The 20,001-nt window shown below is 40.5% G+C and overlaps 1 protein-coding gene across 9 annotated transcripts in view; it reads left to right on the top strand.

Annotated features, from left to right (window-relative positions):
- Positions 1-20,001, top strand: part of USP54 (ubiquitin specific peptidase 54) — a 122,748-nt gene that overhangs the window by 568 nt on the left and 102,179 nt on the right. Inside the window, exon 1 of one of the 9 annotated variants that reach the window (XM_021006074.2) lies at positions 256-342. The exons of 7 other annotated variants lie outside the window; for them this stretch is intronic. The gene's annotated coding sequence lies outside the window, so the exon portion shown is untranslated. Of the gene's footprint in view, positions 1-255; positions 343-20,001 lie in introns of those variants that run through there. One more of the 9 variants, XM_021006071.2, reaches the window with a different exon arrangement.

Here is a 20,001-nt window from a genome sequence, read left to right as displayed (position 1 = left end):
CGAGGGGCAGAGGGGCTTTGGGGGCGCGGGGGGCGGGGAGGAGAAACCTAGTTATCGGGGAGGGGGAAGGAAGAGGAGGGGCGGGATTAGGGCAAATGGAGGCGGGGCCGGAGTGTAGGGGGCGGGGCTATTGTGGACTCCTGCTCGAGGGTCCGGGACGAGGGCCGGAGCAGGGGCCAGAGCGGCTGGGGGCAGGGCGGCTTGGGAGGGCGCCCCAGTGCAGCCTGGTATGGGGAGGAGGGAGTAGGGACAGCCAGAGGACAGCGAGGCACTCCGTGCAGGTGGGGGGAGGGGCCGGAGTGCAGGTGAATAACGAGATGGATGTATCCGAAGTGTAGCAAGGTAAACTGCGCGCTGGGATGGTGGACGGGGGCTCCGGTGTCTGCTGGCACAGGGGGATGTAGCCAAGTACGCCATGTAATGATATCATTCTCATCACAGCTGGCATTTTTACAGCGCTTTAAGGTTGGCTCAGCACTTTTCAAATGTTATCTCACTTTATCCTCCCTGGGAGGCAGGTGCTATTTATTATTATCCTTACTGTACAGGTGAGGAGGATGAGGCAGATAGACGTTAAGTGGTTTGCCCAGGGTCAGAAAGCTAGTAAATGCTTGAGGCTCGATTTGAACCCCTGTCTCCCAGATCGAGCACTCTTATCTACTGTTTTCTCCAGTGCATAGTCAGATAGAGGCAGGGTCAGAGTCAAAAAGTAGTAGCAAGATTAGGGGGCAGTAGGGAGAACCCCTACAGAGGAGGGGCTCGGCTGAAGCTTAGCCAGATTTGGGGAGGGGGCAGGGCAGGAGTGGACAGTAGATTTTAGAGGAGCTGAAGTATAGGCAGGTACATCTGCTGTGGGGGAGGAAGAGACAGTGTCTGGGTGGGAAGGAGCCTAGTTGCATTGGGGTGGGACGTGATCCAGGAAGTGGGCACCCAATAAAAGGAAAGAGGATACTAAGAGAAGGGGTTGATTTGGTTTGCTTCATGCCTGATGTTACATTCATATTGTCTTCCCACCTTAGATTGTGAGCTCCTTGAAGTCAGGAATTGTTTTTACCTTTCTTTGTATCCCCAGTTGCCTGGCACATAGTAGGCTTAATAAATGCTTATTGATTTGGGGATTGATGCAAGATTCTAGAACTTTGATGTTTCAGATCTAGCTCTACCTTTGTCTTGTGAAGAAAACCTTAGGACTTGTGTCGAAGGTATGGTTGGTGTCAACAGAGACTAGGACTAAGTATTTTTTTCCTAAAAAACCTTGGATGTCCTGGGACATGAAAAGAAGATTGCTTATATGCTACAGTAATTCCTTACTGAAGATTAATTTGGTGTGGGGTATATGGTGTATTGTGGCAGCAAAGTGGTGAAGTGGATAGAGCACTGGGCCTGGAGTCAGTAAGACCTAAATTCAAATTTGTCCTCAGATACCTACTATCTGTGTGACTCAGGGCAAGTCTTACTTAACCCTGTTTGCCTCAGTTTCCTTATCTGTAAAATGAGCTGGAGAAGGAAATGGCAAATCACTCCAGTATCTTTGCCAAGAAAGCCCCAAATGAGGTCATGAAGAATCAGACATGACTGAACAAGAACAAAATGCAACTTAGTCAAGGACTGTGGTGTCAAAAAACTGGAAATGAGTCCTTTTACTAGTATATTTGGGTTAATGGAAAGATGTGTAAACTAAGAAAACATTTCTTCCTATACACTATAGAATTACTTTACAATATATTTTTGAAATTATACATATGGTGTGAAATCAGTTCATGTGATGTGTCTGAAAGTACAGTACTTTTAGAAAGGAAACTCAAATAGTAAAAGTTCTTTTGTTCTTACAGTAGTTTGAACACAAAATCTGTATTAAAATGACTTGCTGTTCCTTTATTATAAGTCTGGCATGTCAGAAGTATACATTTGAATTTTAACAGTGAAGTCTCAGGTGGAATGAAATGGATTCAGCTTTACTCAGACATAAATTGTTACTATTTCTAGAGCAAGAAAGGAAAGGAGTCTGCCAGAAGTTACACTATTAACCTATGAATGGTGGCTTCCTTGGATCATGTGGATTGTGGTGTAGTAGAGCACTAGATTTGGAGTCAGAGAACCTGGTTTGGGAAATTATTTAATGCCTGCGTGACCTGAGGTTTCAGGGCTTTAGTTTATTCCTGTTTGAAAGGATGGAGTTGGATAAGATTAATACCAAAGTGGCTCACAGCTCTGAATCTTAACTACCTTCATTGTCTTTGGATCTCCAGGACCCAAGGAGGCAGGTCATGTCTAGTGGATAGAGAGTTGGCTTCAAAGTTGGAAAGGCTTTAAGTCCAGCCTTTGATGCTGACTGGCTGGGTGACCCCACTTCACCTCTTGGTGTTCTGGGGCAGCTCTTTAGGACTGTAAGGTGCAGACCTCCGTTGGTAGAGGCAGTTTCTTCACCAGTCATGAAATCCTAAGTCTAGTGACATTCTTCTCTCCCCAGGCCTTAGCAGTGGAGACTTAATAAATGATTGTTGATTGATTGTTTGGTCACTCTGGAAGTAGAATTACTCTTCAGGAGGCAAGTTTGTATTATTTTGCTGATTAAGCAATATGTCTTTTTTATCAGTGTAAACAAATTTGTGGTACAGCACGTGCAGAGTTTATGAATTTTATTTTGTAATATTTAAGTACTTATTATTTCTATTTCTTTATTGTCTTCTTTTTGTCAACAGACAAAAAAGTTTCTCTCTTTTTGTTTTGTAATTCTTTTGTTATTCTGTTCAGCAGATAGACAAGTTTATTAATTAAGACAGCAGTTCAGATTCCTCTTTAGCCAACCTTGGTGTTTTTGGACATTAGACTTTGTTTATTTGGTAAGTTAAAGCACTGATTTTTCATATTGGTGCTCCAGGTCTGCTAGACTAAGGGTAAGGACTGTATTTTATTTAGCTTTGTCTTGTTTTCCATCCTTGAAAGTACTACATTGTATGTAGCAAATACTTAGTGCTTATTGTTTGAATTACTGAATTACCACTAACTTCAAAGCTGATACTTTCATCTGAAGCAAGGTAAAGATTTTTGGCTCAAAGATTTTTTTTATTAGTTTATTTTGATTTATCAACAATCACTTCTGTAAGTTTTTGAGTTTAAAATTTTTCTCCCCCTCCCTCCCCACCTCCTTCCCCAAGATGGCAACCAATCTTTTATAAGCTATACATATACATTCCTATTAAACATATTTTCACATTAGTGAGGTTGTAAGGAAGAATTAGAACCAATAGGACGAAACACAAGAAAGAGAAAACAAAATAAAACAGAAGGAAAAAAATAGCAAATAGTATGCTTCAATCTGCATTCAAACTCCAGAGTTCTTTCTTTGGGTGTGGACAGCATTTTCCATCATGAGACCTTTGGAGACGTCTTAGATCCTTGCACTGCTGAGAAGGGCTAAGTCTTATCAACGTTAGTCGTGGCACGATGTTGCCGTTACTGTGTACAGTGCTGTCCTGATTCTGCTCACTTCACTCAGCATTAGTCAATGCAGGTCTTTCCAGGTTTTTCTGAAGTCCGATTCCTCATCACTTCTTATAGGACAATAGTATTCCATTACATTCATGTACCACAACTTGCTCAGCCATTTCCCAGTTGATGGGCATTCTCTCAATGTCTGATTCTTTGCCACCACAAAAAGAGCTGCTATGAATATTTTTGTACATATGGGTCCTTTTCCCATCTGTGTGATCTCTCTGGAATGCAGCCCTAGAAGTGCTATTGCTGGATCAAAGGGTATGCACATGTTTGTATCCCTTTGGGCATAGTTCCAAATTGCTCTCCAAAATGGTTGGATCCCAAAGATTTCTTTTAAAAAAAACACCAAACAACCCACAAAAACAAAATTATAATTCAATTTAATTTTTTCCAATTAACAAAAATTTATTTTCTTTCCTTCCCCTACCTCCCCATTGAAGAAAGAGAGATAAAAAAAGAAAGACACATTCTTGGCTATGTCCAAAAAAGATGCTTTATTCTGCTCCCTGAATCTCCCCAGCCTTTCTGCAGGTGAACAGCATGTTTTATCATTGGTGCTTTGGAATCCTGGGCAGTTATTGTGTTGGTCATGATTCTTAAGTCTTCCAAAATTGTTTTGTGTTACATTGTTGTTGCGGTATAAATTATTCTCCTGATTCTGCTCATTTAACGTTGCTAAGCTCTTGCAAGTCTTGCCACATTTCTTTGAGATTGTCCCTTTCAGCACAAAAGTATTTAATTGAAGTCATATATTATAATTTGTTTAGCCATTCCTCCTCTTGCTTAGTTTCCAGTTCTTTACTACTATGAGAAGAGCATCTATAAATATTTTTGTAGATCGGGGTCCTTTTTTTCTTTCTTTTATCTCACTGGGTTATAGGTCTGGTAGTATTGCTGGGGCAAAGGATGCGCAGTTTAATAACTTTTGGGGCATAGTTCCAATTGCTTTCCAGAATGGCTGGACCAATTTACAGCTTCACTAATAGTGCACTTATGAGTCTGTTTTCCTTCAGTCCCTCCAATTGTGTCTTTTTTTAGTCAACTTTGCAAATCTTATGAGTTTGAAGTAGAACTTCAGAATTGCTTTAATTTATACTTGTGAAATTATTATTGATTTGGATATTACCATTAAACTATATTTAATGATTAAATTATTATCAGCTTTTGATAGTTTGGATTTCTTCCTTAGAAAACAACCTGTTCATTTCCTTTGACCATTTATTAATTTTTGAATGACTCTGACCCAAAGATTTCCACTTTGGACCAATTAAATAACCTATGAAACACATTGTATCAACTTAATAAGTATTTATGAATCGTCTACCATCTGTCTAGCCCTGTTAGGCATGAGATATGGTTTTTCCTCTGAAATCTAGTTGGGAAGGCAAAACTAACAAGTATGAAATAATCATAACTGACATTTACATAGAACATTATCTCATTTGATCCTCACAATAACCAATTCCACAGACATTTGTTAAACACCTATATGCAAGTCACTAAAAGAAAGCACAGACCCTGTCTGCCTTCATTGTAGGGGAGACCGTGTAGGAATCATAGATTGAGGAATTGAAGAGCCTCAGGGGTCATGTAGTCCACACCCTCCCTTTCCACTTGCCCAGTTTTTCGGACAAGAACATTGAGACCCAGGGTTGCTCAGTGACTTGCCTAATGTCACACAGAGAATCACAGGAGGAGATTTGAACCTGGCTCTTCTAGTGACGAATCCTGTACTCTGGTGCCTTCTAACATAAACAGGTAAGTGTATGCATTATAATTTGAGAAGGAGGGAGCATGTGTTAGGGGAATCAAGTAAGGCTGCCTGTGGAAGGTGGCACATGAGTTGATCCTTGAAGGAACCAGTAGAAAGGGAAAGTTTGAGGATTAGCACGAAGGGATGCACTGCTGGAGGGGATGAGACCAAGACTACAAGTGGAGAAGTTGGCTTTGTTGAAAAGAAAAGTCACTTCTTCATCAGAGATTGGGGCAAAAGAAGATGGAAGATGATATCCAGGGGTTTTGAAGTGTAGAACTGGGCAGAAGAGAGAGCTCAGGACAGATATCTCTTGAAAAAGTGTGAGAAAGGCCTGACTTTGAGTTCTGCCCTTACCTACTGACAGTGTGACCCTGAGCAAGTCATTGATCCTCTCAGTATTCTCAGTACTTGCTAAGTCTAGAAGCTGTAGAGATGAAAGGGACCTGCACTGGTGGAGGGAGTTTCTTCAGCAAGGAGTTCCCTAGAGTAATTAAATCACAGGTCCAGTCCTGTCTCTAAATAATAATTGTCATAAACTAAATTTCAACAAAAAAATAAAAAATTAAATGTATTTTTTCTGTGGTCTCTAACAATGATAGTAATAATAATGATAATAGCAGCTAACATTTATATGGTGCTTTAAGATTTGTTTCTTTGCAAATGTCTAATTTTATCCTCCCAACAACCCTGAGAGTTAGATGATGTTATTATTCCTTTTTGCAGACGAGAAAACTGAGTGAGGCATATAGAGGTCAAGTGACTTGCCCAGAGTCACACAGCTAATATATATCTGAGACAGGATTGGCATTCAGGTAGTTTGAACTGCAGGTCCAGCACTTTCTCTGCTGTATCACATAACCGCCTCTTTTATATAAATACAGACTGACAAGATATTGAGAGGTGCTAGGTGGTGCCATAGTGCATAGAGTGCTGGGCCTGGAGTCAGGAAAGCTGTCTTCTTGAGTTCAAATCTACACTCAGACACAGCAGCAGTGTGACCCTGGGCAAGTCACTTAACCCTGTTTGCCTCAGTTTCCTCATCTGTAAAATGAGTTGGAGAAGGAAATGGCAAACCACTCTAGTATCTTTGCTAAGAAAAGCCCATATGGGTTCATGAAGAGTCAGACACAACTGAAAGGACTGAACAAATTTTTGTAAAGACTTTTCTGTCACGAATTTAAAAAGATTTATCTTGTGAAGGGGTCCGTGACACAAAACAAGGTTAAGAACTCTTTATATAAATAACTCTCCAGGTACTCTTGTTTGTGAATAACACTGCTGATTATACTAGGTCCTGAAATGCTACAGGGCCTTCTTAATGAGATCCAGTCACCCCAAAATGGATGAGTCTGGAAGCTCACACAGGAAAAACTAAATGGATGAAGAAAACATGTCCAAATTGCAGCATTTTGACATGCTCTTTGCCCTCAAAGCCCATCTTTTTAACATTAGTATTCTGGTGATTCTGTATGTCTGAAAGTCATGACCTTAGAGAAATCAAAAATGAAAGTGACCCAAAGGGAGATGGTTTAAGTCAGTAGCATGTTACTAAAGATGATGAACATAATAAGCAGTGTAAAATCATCAAGGACATGTATAACTTGAAAAGGAGGTAGGTCAGTCATATACATATAGTAAGAGCCAAGAGTTTCAGACAGGTATTTAGACACCTAAAGGAAGGCCTCTGATATATTGGGTAGATCCCCTTTGAAGGATTTGTGAAAAGACATGAGCAAGAATCACACGGGGTAAGAAGTTATGCAAGTGCTGAGATCTCTATTGGTGGAGGAGGTGTCCATATTGACGAAGCAACTGAACTGCTTTAAAGGCAGAATTACTTTTCTCTGTGGAACACATCCTTGGTCTCAGTAAACTTATAGGCTAATGGGAGAAAGGACAAGCACACAAATAATTACAAGGGAGAGTAAAATAAATGATGAGTTTGAGGAGGAGGATATTTTAATCTAGGGGTGTTGTTGGGTTAGAGGAAATTGCATTCAAGTTGGGTTTTAAAGGAGGAGGTTGAGAATGGAGCAGTGGTGGACAGTGTGAGCCGAGGCACAGAAGACAAAGCACAAAGAGAAGGGAGTTGGGGAATGTAGAGCAGCCTGCTTCTCAAGCCTTTGAAGACACTCCCCTATACCAGGAAAGCTCTCCTTTCTTGCCTTTGTCTTTTGGAGTCTTGCTTGAGGCCTTTCCTATCTTCACTCCTACCCATTAATATTTTCTCAGTAAATGTTTCACATTGACTTATCTGAGTATCTGTTGTTTCCCCTTAGTAGAATTTGAACTGCCTGAAAGCAGGTGTTGTTTCATTTTTATCTTTGCAGACCCAACTGTAAAATAGAGTTGTTGTAAGAATCAAATGAGATTTATAATGCACTTAGCAAAATGCCTAGCACCTAGTAGGGGCTTAATAAATGCCTATTCCCTCACTCTCCTCCCCAACACCTCGAACAATGCCTGACTGATAATAGGAGATTTATTGATGTTTGGTGAATTGAATTGGATGGAATTGGAACATACAGTACAAAGTATGGGAATAAAATGAGGTAAAGCTAAAGACGCATTGGAACCTGGTTGTGAAGGGCCTTGATTTTCACTATCAGAAATTGACATTTAAAAAAAAAAAGAAGTTGACATTTGATTTACTAGGCAATGGTAAGGAGTTGATTGTTTTTTTCCACTAGGTAACCAAAAGCTGGTGAAATTGATTATGAAGATTATTTAAATAGCAATGTGGAGGATGAATTGGAAAGGGTTTAAATTAGTTATAGGAAGGCCAATTAAGAGGCCATTAGTATAGGTGAGATACGTGCAATACTTTTTATGGGAGCAGAGAACTAAAGTGGAGAATGATAGAATAAACTGAAGTATATGGAATGAAAAATTATTGTGTAGTAAGAAGTGATAAATAAGAGGAATTCAGAGGAACCTAGGAAGAGATTCATGAACAGTTGCAGAATGAATAGAACAACATATACAGTGAATAGGGATCTAAATGTAAATAAGATCACACAAAGGCAGCTGAAAAACCTGGGGAGCAGGTAATGAGACATACCTGTCACATAGTTACATGTGCATGGAGAGAATAATGACACCTCCCTCCTTGGCTTCCTTGCGAAGGCTAGATAAAATCACCCAGGTAAAATGCTTTGCCAAGCCCTGTAGAAATACTAGTTATTTTCTATCGTGGAATCCCATCATCACATAGGTTATTTTGGCTTAACTGTCTTTGTTACAAGGGAGGGTTCAGTTGTGGGAGCATTCTTTGGAAATGACAGCAATACCACAAAAGACATCAGTAAAATTCATTTTTTAAAAATAGGCCATGTGACAAGAAAAGGGAGTCTAGAGTTTGTTGTAAAGGGAATGGAGAGGAGGGGCTGAATCAAATAGCTATTGCAGAGGAAGAAACATTAGGACTTGGCAACTGGTGGAATGGGTGTGGAAGGGAAGAGGCCAAGGTTATTGCCAAGTTATGAGTCTGTCAGTTATGAGTTAGAGGAGGAGCAGGTCCAAAGATCATTCATTGGACTTTGTCATAAGGTAATTAATGACTTCAGAAAGGTGTTTCAATAGAAAAGTGGGGAAGGTAGCCACAATACAAGAGTTTGAAGAGTGAGTGGGTGGTGAGGAAAGAGGCAATTCACCTGGGCAACTTTTTCTAGGAAAAATAGGAATGTATCTTGAATAACAGGGTTAATTAAGTGTGATGCAGTGGAAAGAGTTAGATTTAGAGTCAAGGACACCTATGTGTGAATTCTGGTGCTGACACTTATATTTGTGGACCGGTTACTTCAGTGATCTTCAGTTATCTGCAGAATTGAAGAGACCTTTAAGGATGGGTTAGAGGAAATCTGTCAGATGGCCTCTATTTCCCATTTCTTTTTTTTTCTTTTTTTGCTTAGGCAGTTGGGGTTAAGTGGCTTGCCCAGGGTCCCATAGCCAGTAAGTGTCAAGTGTTTGGTCTGAGGCTGGATTTGAACTTAGGTCCTCCTGACTTCAGGGGTGGTGCTCTATCTGCTGTGCCACCTAGCTGCTTCTCCTCTATGTTTTTTGAAGACCCCTGGAAATCCTTTGTCGTGCAGCAAATTGTGCAGGCCTGATCCATGCTGTGCCCAGTGTAGGTATCCCTGAGGGCTCTGTCCTAGGAACCCTTTTCTTTCCTTTCTCTACTCTCATTTGATGAACTTATCAACTCCTGTGGGTTCAATGGGAAAGAGAAAATCAGATGATTTTCATGAGATTCCCAAATTTATAATTCTATCCCTAGTTGTCTTCTTTTTTTTTTTAAGTTTAAATTGGAAAATAGCTTTAATAATGCAATGAAAGGCAATTTTTTTTACCTTTTTAAAATTTTTATTTTAAAAAATTTTTTTTTTCCATATGCTTTTGAGTTGAAAATTTTTCTCCCTTTTTCTCCCCCCCACCCTCCCCAAGACGGCGCACAATCTGACATAGGCTTTACATTTACATACCCATTAAACATTTTCACATTAGTGAAGTTGTAAGTAAAAATTAAAACCAATAGGAGGAACCATCAGAAAGATGAAACAAAACTCAACAGAAGGTAAAAATAAGTGAGAGTGATTCGACTTCTATAGTTCTTTCTTTGGACGTGGACAGCATTTTCCTTCCTGAGGACTCTGGAGATGTCTTAGATCCTCGTAAAGCTGAGAAGGGTTCAGTTTAACATTCTTAGTCATTGCATAACGTGGCTGCTATTGTGTACAAAGTCCTCTTGGTTCTGCCCACTTCACTCAGCATCAGACCATATAAGTCTTCCCAGGTTTTTCTGAAGTCAGCCTGTTCATCATTTCTCATAGCACAATAGTATTCCATTACATTCATATACCACAACTTGCTCAGCCATTCCCCAATTGATGGGCATTCTCTCAATTTCCAATTCTTTGCCACCACAAAAAGAGCTGCTGTGTATATTTTTGTACATGTGGGTCCTTTTCCCATTTGTTTGATCTCTTTGGGATATAACCCTAGAAGTGCTGTTGCTGGATCAAAGGGTATGCACATTTTTGTAGCCCTTTGGGCATAGTTCCAAATTGTTCTCCAAAATGGTTGGATCATTTCACAACTCCACCAACAATGTATTAGCGTTCCAATTTTCCTACATCCTCTCGAACATTTATCATTTTTCTGTTTTGTCATGTTGACCAATCTGATAGGTGTGATGTGGTACCTCAGAGTTGTTTTGATTTGCATTTCTCTAATCAATAAAGATTTAGAGCATTTTTTCATATGACTATAGATGGCTTTAATTTCTTCACCTGAGAACTGTCTGTTCATATCCTTTGACCATTTATCAATTGGGGAATGGCTTGTGTTCTTATAAATTTGTCTTAATTCTCTATATATTTTAGAAATGAGGCCTTTATCAGAAAGACTGGTTGTAAAAATTCTTTCCGAATTTTCTACCTTCCTTCTAATCTTAGTTGCATTGGCTTTGTGCAAAAACTTTTCAATTTAATGTAATATTACTTCGTTGTCTATGGTGCCTTTTAGCAGGATGTAGTTTCCTTCCTTATCTCTTTTGATTAGATCTATTTTTGCTTTTGCTTTATCAGAGATCAGGATTGCTACCCCTGCTTTTTTTACTTCAGCTGATGCATAATATATATTCTGCTACAGCCTTTTACCTTTAGCCTGTATGTGTCACTCTTTTTCAAATGTGTTTCCTGTAAACAACATATTGTAGGATTATGGTTTTTAATCCATTCTGCAATCCATTTCCGTTTTATGGGAGAGTTCATCCCATTCACATTCACAGTTATGATTACTATCTGTGTCTTTTTCTCCTTTTTCCTTTCTCCCCTTCACTAGTGTTTTGCTTTTGACCACCACCTCCTTCAGTCCCTTCCCCCTTTATTATCCCTTTCCCTTTTCTTCCCCTTTAGTCTTACTGCTGCTTCTCTCCCTTCTTTCCCCCCTCCCTTTTCTTTCCCCTTTTCCCTCCTACTGCCTATAGGGCAAGTTAAATTTCTATACCTAACTGATTATATTATGCCCTTCTTGAGCCTAATCTGATGAGAGTAAGGTTCAAACAATGCTCCCCCCTCTTCTTTCCCTCTGCTGTAATAGGATTTTGTGTCTTTTCCTGTAATGTAATTTACCCTTGTCTGCCTCCTCCTTTCTCAGTACCTTTTCTAAGATTAGATTGATCCACTTATTTGGATCCATTTAACCCACTTGATTAGATTTTTTTTTTAGCATTACATCAAAGTCAACTAATATCCACCCTCTTTATGTATACTCCTTTAACAAGGTGTAATAACAATACAGTTCTCAAGGGTTGCCAGTCTCTTATTCCCTTGTAGGGGTTTAAACATTCCCCCCCCCCCTTATTAACAACATATTGTATCCTTCTGTCCCATTTACCTTTTTAAGTCCTTCTTGAGTCCTGTACTTGAAGATCAAATTTTTTATTGAGCTCTGGTCTTTTTATCAGGAAAGTTTGGAAGTCTCCTATTTCGTTGAATATCCACCTCCTCCCTTGAAAAATGATGCTCATTTTTGCTGGGTAATTGATCCTTGGCTGCATTCCAAGCTCCTTTGCCTTACGGAATATCATGTTCCATGCCCTGCGGTCTTTTAATGTAGAAGCTGCAAGGTCCTGTGTAATCCTGACTGTGGTTCCATGATATTTAAATTGTTTCTTTCTGGCTGCTTGCAGCACCTTCTCTTTCATCTGGTAATTTTGGAATTTTGCTATTATATTTCTTGGTGTTGTCAATTTGGGATCTCTTTCAGGTGGTGATCGGTGGATTCTTTCTATGGTTATTTTCCCTTCTGGTTCTAGGACTTCTGGGCAGTTTTCCTTTATGATTTCCTGAAAGATACTGTCCAGGCTCTTTTTTTCATCATGATTTTCAGGTAGTCCAATAATTTTTAAATTGTCTCTCCTGAGTCGATTTTTTACTGATGAGGTATTTTACATTTTCATCTATTTTTTCATTTTTTTGTTTCTGTTTGACTGATTCTTGCTCTCTCATAGAGACATTAGTTTCCATTTGTCCAATTCTAGTTTTTAACAGATTGTTTTCTTCTGTTAGTTTTTGTACTTCCTTCTTCAACTGGCCAATTGTGTTTTTTAGGGACTTGTTTTCTTCAGTGTATTTTTTTTCCAATTGGCCAATTGTATTTTTGAAGGACTCTTTTACCTCTCTCATTTGACTATTAAAATCCTTCTTGAGCTCTTCTAAGAAGGCTTTTTGGGCTTCAGACCAGTTCATATTCCCTTTTGTTGTTGCAGATGTGGGTTTGTTGACAATGTTGTCCTCTTCAGAATTTCTGTCTTGATCTTCACTCTTCTCATAATATGAATCTATGGTACGTTTCTTTTTACTCATGGTGTTTCTTTATTCCCTGGCCTTTAAAGAGATTGAGCTCTCCTGCTGGGGACAGAGGGTACTGACCCAAGCTTCTTGTGTTGGGAGCCTAGGTCTTGGTCACTGGCTTTGCTGGGGCCTCTTATGCTGGGAATTGGAGGCTGTAGGTTTCTGGCAGCTTATCTTGTGTTGGGCTGGAATCAGCAAGGCTGGAACTTTCAGGCAATTCTAGGTTGCCTGCTTTTCCTTTCCTTTAGCTTTCTTCAGCTCCTTTTAGATGGCAGCTGCAGGATGTTTATCTGCCTGGGGCCCCCTGCAGTGTTGTCTCCCTCGTTTCTGCTAATGCACTGGGAGATTCCTTTGCAGTGGAGTGCCGAGACTCCTGGTGGTTTTCTGAGCTGGTTTCCACCGGTTCCCCCCACCCTCACTGAGGCACTCGGAGGTCCAGGTGTTGGTGTTTGCCTGCTCTACCACCTGGGCTTCAGGATCTTTTCACAATTGGGGCCGTCAGGGCTCCTACAGCTCACCTGGTGTTGGGTTGGAATAAGCAAGGTCCGGGCTTTAGGAAGCCTTTAGGTTATTTTCTTCACCTCCTTTCAGATGAATGCCACAGGGTACTTATCCATCCCCGTGGGGCCCCTTGTTTTTGCTGAGGCACTGGGAGACCCGTTTGCTGGGCTACTGCACTGCTGCTGCTTGTCTTTCTTCTAGTTCAGGTGTTCTAGGGTTTTTTTTTTCTGGGGTGATATTTTCTGGGTTTTCAGAGGTTGATAGGGGAGAGTGAGAGAGACTACTTTTTCACTCCGCCATCTTGGCTCCCAGAAGCGGAAGTCCCCCTAGTTGTCTTCTGAATGCTAATCCTGCATCTCCAACTGCTTATTGAATGTTTTAAACAAGGTGTCCTATAGGTATCTCAAAGCTAACATGTCCAAAACAGAATTCATTATCTTTTCTCCCAAAACTCTCCTCTTTTCTGAACATCACATCTTTCTTGTCATTCACATTTGCAACCTTGGAATCATCCTTGACTCCTTGCTCACCCTAGATATTCTATTAGTTGCCAGATCTTGTCGTTTATTTCTGTACAGCATCTTTCATATATATCTATATCTATATATCCCCTTTCCTTCACTCACACAACCAGGCCCTTATCACTTCTCACCTGCACTATTGCAATAACTTTTTCATCAGTCTCTCTTCCTAAGTTTCTCAACACAGTCTCTCCAACCCATCATCCACACAGATGCTGTAGTAATTTTTCTAAAAGATGAGTCTGGGGGTAGCTAGGTGGTGTAATGGGTAGAGCATTGGCCCTGGAGTCATGAGCGCCTGAGTTCAAATGTGGCCTCAGACACATGATGCTTAACTAGCTGTGTGACTCTAGGCAAGTCACTTAACCCTGATTGCTTCAGTAAAAAAAAAGAAAAAGAAAGGATAAGTCTGCCCATATCAGTTCTCAGTACTAGTACTCAGTACTATCTCCAGGGATTCATTACCTCCAGGATAAAATATCAAAGTCCTTATTTTGGCATTTATAACTCTTCTTAATCATTTCTCTTCTTACCTTTCAAGTCTTCTTACACTTTATTCCCCTCTTTGCATTTTACTAGTCAGCCATACTGGCCTAACTTGCTTTTCCTTACCTTCTGTGTTCCCTTCACCCAAATCTGTCTTTGCATTGGCTGAGTCCCATACCTTAAAAATTATTAAGGACCCTTCCCCTAAGAGAGCTTTTGTTTATGTGGGTTATACCTTTTAATACTTATCATGCTAGGCATTTTAAAATTTTAGTATTATTACAGAAAGTTTTTTTGGCTTTGAGGATAACCTAAAGGATCTTGGGGATACCTGGGGGTCGCCAGATCACACTTTGAGAACTTAAGCCTTGCACTCTTCAAAAGCTGTACTCTAATGCCTCATCAGGGCATAGAGGGGACCCAGAATTCTCAGTTCATGCCAACAGAGCATCAACTCTGACAGGTTCTACTAAACTGGAAAAAGTTCTGAATATAGCTCTGACAAACAAATCAGTCTGCTAACCAGGGACCAGTCTAGCTAATTGTAGAGTGTAGCTTGTTGTCAACAGGTTAGCCACTCTGTGAAGAATTCTTTGGTCGTGGAAACCAGTGAAATAAAGAAAAGTACAAAATGGCCCTCCATCCTGTTCCATCCTCTTCAAAAGAAAGCAGAGGGTGCTGAGAATCGGATAGTTTTTAGGCATCTATAAAGAATGTGTCTTCTGATACTTAATGTGAGTTCTTTGTCCAGTAACTAACAAGTTGTGACACCAGAACTGAGCTCAGTAACACTGACATTCTTGCTATAAATGAAACCAGGAGACTAAGAAAGTATAGCTAAATGGAAAAATCACTCACACATTCTCCTGAGAAATAGAAAACTCTAAAGAGGCCAGCAGAGTTGGTCCCTCTATATACCCAAAGACAACCAGAAGCATTATTTCATGGGATATTTGGCCATCTTGCTTTGCAGGGTTCAGAGAAGCATAAGCACAAAATGAGGAGGGAAAAAAAGCAGCATCACCAAGAAAACAATTATAGGAAAAAGAGAAATCATATAAGAACTCTTAATCAAGTTTTTACATGTATTGATACAAAGTGACTTCAATGCAAAAGTGGATAGGAAAGAACAACAACAATGACATTTAAAATGTGAAAACACACACACAAAACAGCTGATAATAATAGTCATTTCAGAATCAGCTGCCTGTTTACAGTCAGACCACTGATTGGTTAGGGTAAACCTGCTACTAATTTGGTGTCTAAATCAACACTAAGTTAGAAGAAAGGCTAAAAAGATAAGGAGGAAATGAATAAAAATAAAGACATGGACTAGAGAAATTTAACTGACATAAAACAATCACAATGAAGATGCCAAAAAGAGTCTAGTAATGATTTTAGGCAGCAAATACTTCATCTCCCTGCCAAATGGAAAGACATGACAGCCGAGACCAATGCTGGTTTATGGTACAAATTCATTGTTAAAACATCAGAGAAGAAGATCATGTGAGATTCGGAATAGTATTATCTTATAATAGCAAAAACAATACAGGAGAAAATGAACCTGCAGAAAAAAATGGAGTTAGACCCAAATAAACCGCATCATCCCAAGAGTATTTATACACAAAACTAGAAAAACAACAAAAGATGTCAATGATGTCAGCCGGCCTGCTAACATTTCTATAGTACTTTATTCTCATCAGAAATGACAGTGGAATGACTACATTTGAAGTTTCCTACTTCAGTAACCAGTATAAGGAAATGGCAGTGGCACTTAAGTAGGTGAAGTTGGGAAGAACAGCTAGACCTGATATCAATCAATGATCAACAAGTATTTTTTAAGCTGTTGCCATGTGCCAGACTGTGGGAGTACGAAGAAAGGCCAAAGCAGTCCCTGCCCTCAAGGACCTTACCTACCAACAGAGAAGACAACATGCAAAAAAGCTATATATGTACAACATTCATAAAGAGTAGAAGGAAGGTAACTTTAGGGGACTGGAAAGGCATGGAGGAGGAGCAGCTTGAGCTCATCCTGCAAGAGGAGGTGGAGCTCAGGAGGGAGAATGTTCTCCCTCCCCTGGAAATAATTAAAAAAGGAAGAGTCAGGAAAAATGTCTTGTGGGAAGAAGAGCAAGGAGGACAGTATCACTAGCTCTAGTTTAAAGCGGGGTGGGGGGGGGAAGGTAACAGAAGACCGGAAACCCTAAGGAATAAGGCAGAAGGAAGAGCAGAACAATATCTCGAATATTTAAGTGGAGAGAACAGGGCTGGTGAAACGGGAACAAGGGAGATAAGGAAAAATACCAGGACTTATAGGGCAGGAACAATCAATCAGCAAGCATTTGTTACACCTCTGCTGTCTCCCAGGCACCAAGAAAACAGTAACAAAAATTAATTAGTCCCTACCCTCAAGAAGCTTACATTCTGTCAGAGGAGACAGGTACGTATATAAGCATATATAACATGTATGTGTGGAGTAGACCATAGACTTGTCTTCAAACTTCATTTTTACTGACAAGTTGTATGCTTTTTTTTTTTTTTTTGGCTAGGCAGTGGGGTTAAGTGACTTGCCCAGGGTCACACAGCTAGTAAGTGTTATGTGTCTGAGGCTGGATTTGAACTCAGATCCTCCTGACTCCAGGGCCGGTGCTCCATCCACTGTGCCACCTGGCTGCCCCATAAGTTTTATGCTTAAGAGCTTAGCTACTCTGCCCCCTCAGGGTTTTAGGGTTAACTCTGGGTATTATTCTTTCTAGCAGTGTTGTCTTGAACCCCTATTCTGAAGTGTTCTTCCCAATATCAGTTGCTAGTTATAGTTAATACCTCCTCAATACCATTGATATAAATTCTTTGTTTCTCTTTCAAGCCCATTATAATCTGGCCCCTTCCTACCTCTCCAGGCTTCTTTTACTTTTTATTGGCTGTCTTCACATAATTAGTGGTCCGTGACACTGACCTTTTGCATACAATACTCCATCTCTCAGCTCTACAGTTTTCTCTGTCTTTTCCCCATGCCTGGAACTCTCTTCTTCCTGGTCTTCTCTTGGTCCCTTTAAGCTTCAGCCTAAGTTCTGTCTTCTACAAGAAGGCTTTCCTAGTCTTCCTTAATCTTAGTGTCTTTCCCCTGAGATTATCTCTAGTTTACCTTTTATGTACATAACTATGTATTGCCCTCTTCCTTAGATTGTGAGCTTGTTGAGGCAGGGACTGTCTTTTGCCTTTTTTTGTATCCCCAGTGCTTAGCATAGTGCTTGGCACATGATAGGCGTTTAGTAAGTGATAGTTGACTGACTAGTACCCCAACGTCATTTAACAATTAACATCAATTAGCTCTTGTGAGAAGATATTTATTGACAAATGATAGCAAGAAGAGAAATATTAAACATCTCCTTGACCCAGGGGTACACATTTCCTCCTACCATCTTAGTTGCTAGGGAGAGTGGGTGCTGACTTAAAAGGGCTTGTTATGACACGTTTGGCCCGCCAGCATCACTATGTAATGAAGACTAGCTGCTGGGTGCTGTGGCTCCCTTGTGTACAGAAGCAGTCATCGTGGCTACCGAGTCTCACTTATTGCTGGGCCAGATCCTCCAGGGCACTCTTGAGGATGGTGCTAGGGCCTCAGCTGGCTTGCCTGCTGGCCACTCTGCTGTATAGTTTCAAGGTTGTAGTTTAGTCTTTCAACTCCATTCATTTGAATATCAAAGAACAAACCCTGAGAGGTGCAGACATGGATACTGTGTCCATGGTCAGGTTGGTAGGGGGACAGCTTGAGGCCCTGCTGCCCCTGTACCACCTCTTTCATTCACCACTACAACAAGAGTTCATTTGTCCAGTTTGTGCCTTTTGTACCTCATGTACTCAGTCCTGGTTCAGCCCCCAGGAAGAGTTATTAAACGCCTTTGTATGATCTAAACAGGAGAGCAGGGCCCTTTCATTCCACATCATCACCAACTTCAGAAGGACTGAGCCTCTCCATGGGCTTTGGCACAGGTGCAGCATGCTCTTCCTGCTTGAAGATCAGGCTCCCACTAACCAGGACATCGTTACAATAGAAAAAATCAAGAAAGGGGAATTTTTTGGGAAGAGAACCCTAGTAGTTGGATATATCAGGAAAGGCTTTAAATAGTCTTGCTAGATTTTGAAAGAAGTAAGGGATTTTATGAGGATAGAATATATTCCTGGTTGGAACTGTGAGCCTGAGACCCTTTGCCATATCATGGTTGGACCTAGGCCTTCTCAGTGCTTCTCGGCTATCTCCACACTCAAATACTTCCCCTTCTTTCCAGCTCCTCTTTATGTGCTGTCTTCCCTCATTACAATATAAATTTCTTGAGTACAGGGACTGTCTTGCTTGCTTACATTTTTATTCACAACACTTAGCCTAGCACCTGCTTAACAGTAAATACTAAATAAATGTATAGCCATATAAGCTCTGGGGTCCTTGTCCCCATTTTCCCTTTTTATTGTTTCCTTTCTATGGAGGGATAAGTTGGATCCCCAGAGCAAGGGCTGCATCTCTCAGGATTGTAGCAGGTACCCTTTAAGGATTTGGGTTATTCTCTATGATGCTTTTGGCTAAAGCTCAGTCTCTGGTGGATCTCCCCAACATCAGTTGCCAGTTATATTTAATATCTCAATATTATCTATTAGCTCTTCAATATCATATAATCAATTAATGTCAATTAGCTTCTACAAAAGTGATATTTACTGAACAGAAGTAGAAAATATCCCCCTATATCAGGAATCTCTCTCCTATGCCATCTTGATTTCTGGGAAGAGTGGACTCAGACTTAAAGTGGCTGATACAAAGTATTTGCCACACCAAGTTTAGATGGCCAAGTCATTCTTTTTTGGTTTGCTCTTGATCCCCTACTATGGTAAGTAAAGCAGGTCACTTTTCATTATACTTGGCTGCCATCAAACTCTTGCATGGACTCCTGTGTTGGTCCTCTTCAGGAAGGTATCTGAAACTTACTGGGCTTGGCTGCTGGCAGACTCTAGGATGGAGTTTGAAAGATCTTCTGACTTTTCAGAGCTCATAAGGTAGAAGCCCTTTTTAGTACTCGTTCATGTAAGAGTAGCAAAGAATAGATACAATGGAGACAAAAGCAAAAGCAGAGCCATGGACCCATTGGGCAGATGAAGTCCCAGTGACTCAAAGGCTTAAAGCATGTCTTCTCTCAATCACTGCCAGGAAGTCTTTTGTATGCACAACTCAGTTCTGATTCAGCATCCAGAGGCCTTTTCTTCACCACAGACAGATTATAGTCATAGAATACCTGTGCATGCACTAAAATGGTCCCTTCATTCCAGATCATGACATTTGTCTAGAAGTAGGCTCACCAGACTCCCACGTTTTGTACGTACTCACCGGAGCAGGCTCTCATTGGCCAGTCCCCAATTACAAATGCTTTAGTTACTTATCTGTCTTGGCAACTAGCCAATGCAAAGGTACAGAATGGAGGATGGAATATTGTGTGTGAGGAACAGCTTGAAGGCCAGTTTGACTGGATTGTAGAGTGTAGGAAGAGGGGTAATATATGATGAGACTAGGAAGGTAGTTTGGGTCTAGTTGTGAAAGGCTTTAAATACCAAACAGAATAGTTTATATTTGATCCCCAGGAACTGGTTGAATAGAGTTGGTGAGGGCCGTATCTGGAAACAAATTTAGGATAGAATTGACTAGAAGTCAAAATTGTGAACTTGAGACCCAAACAGGATGATATTCAATGTTAATTTTTTGTTTTGTGATAACTATCTTTTTTTTCCTTCTCCAGAGCTTCATGCTGTGTTTAAGGTAGGCTAAGTGTGCGAACATGTCTGAGCCTGCCTATTATAGGACCTGTCTGAGCCCTATCCTAGATTAAAAGTTTATAACATA

The sequence above is a fragment of the Phascolarctos cinereus genome, unplaced genomic scaffold (genome assembly GCF_003287225.1).
Source record: "Phascolarctos cinereus isolate Bilbo 61053 unplaced genomic scaffold, phaCin_HiC Scaffold_3;HRSCAF=262, whole genome shotgun sequence".
NCBI lineage: Eukaryota > Metazoa > Chordata > Mammalia > Diprotodontia > Phascolarctidae > Phascolarctos > Phascolarctos cinereus.
Note: the sequence above shows the minus strand (reverse complement) of the source record. Positions and strands in the feature narration are given on the sequence as shown.